General features: G+C 35.0%; 1 long non-coding RNA gene across 1 annotated transcript; it reads left to right on the forward strand.

Moving 5' to 3' along the window:
- On the forward strand, positions 1–801 carry LOC110092033. The gene is made up of 4 exons (XR_002302545.2): positions 1–97; positions 174–237; positions 535–612; positions 739–801. It is a non-coding gene; the product is annotated as an uncharacterized LOC110092033 (long non-coding RNA).
- The last annotated feature ends 135 nt before the right edge of the window (positions 802–936 follow it).

The raw sequence follows: 936 nt of genomic DNA on the forward strand, positions 1-936 counted from the left end.
CAATATCTACGTTCATTCCTGATGGCTTGATTGATATATTTGCTTGGCAGCATGTGGACACATTCATAGCTGCATTCCAGGATCTAGCAGAGGAGAGGTCATTCACTCATTTTCTTATGACCCGTATGTGAATGTATGTTACCTGTTTAACACTTTTTATTTTATTATTGCAGTGGACTACCATTGAAGAAGCTTGATAACAAATTAGAGAAGTCTCTGTTGCAATCTTATGGAAAGGTATGCTTAAAATTGTTGACAGATAAGTGCATCTCTAATTTACTCTGTTAATGCTGACTATTATCAGCAAGTATCTTTTCTTCAGCACGACATCTTAAACCAATTGGCAAGCTTTTATCAATTACACCGACTCACTGAAGAGTACAAAATACCATAATTTCCTGTTCTTGCTAGTGCATCTATATATATTCTTAATTTTAGCATGCATCCTTTGTTTTTTCAATCTTCATTTCTAACATTGACTATTTGATGCATATTGTTTAAATTGATTTACCTGATTTATCACGTGTGTTGTAGGAATTAACCTCACAAATTTCTTCAGAAACAGATCCGCTTGTGCTTTTGCCAAAGATTGTAGCTTTTCTTTATTTGCAGGTCAGCAAGCTATGCATGCTATTTTATGTGTATATCTCTCTAAATCCACTTGTGCTATTTGAAAATTATTTAGTCATTTTACTTCAATAATTAGGCCCTCGTTAAGGCACTACCTCTGTTCTCTAGGTATACAACAAGGCCCTTCATACACCTACAAAGTCCGTATCTGCTCTCATTTCTCGACTTGAAGTAAGTACTCACCATTCTTGATAACTGATGTTTGAAGTTTTGCTATGCCTGAATTAGTACCAGCACAGCCCTAAACAAAAGGGAAAATCAATTGAACATAGTCTTGCACGTGCTTTTGTTCTTCAAACAATATAA

The sequence above is a fragment of the Dendrobium catenatum genome, unplaced genomic scaffold (assembly GCF_001605985.2).
Source record: "Dendrobium catenatum unplaced genomic scaffold, ASM160598v2 original_scaffold_223434, whole genome shotgun sequence".
Classification (NCBI taxonomy): Eukaryota; Viridiplantae; Streptophyta; class Magnoliopsida; order Asparagales; family Orchidaceae; genus Dendrobium; species Dendrobium catenatum.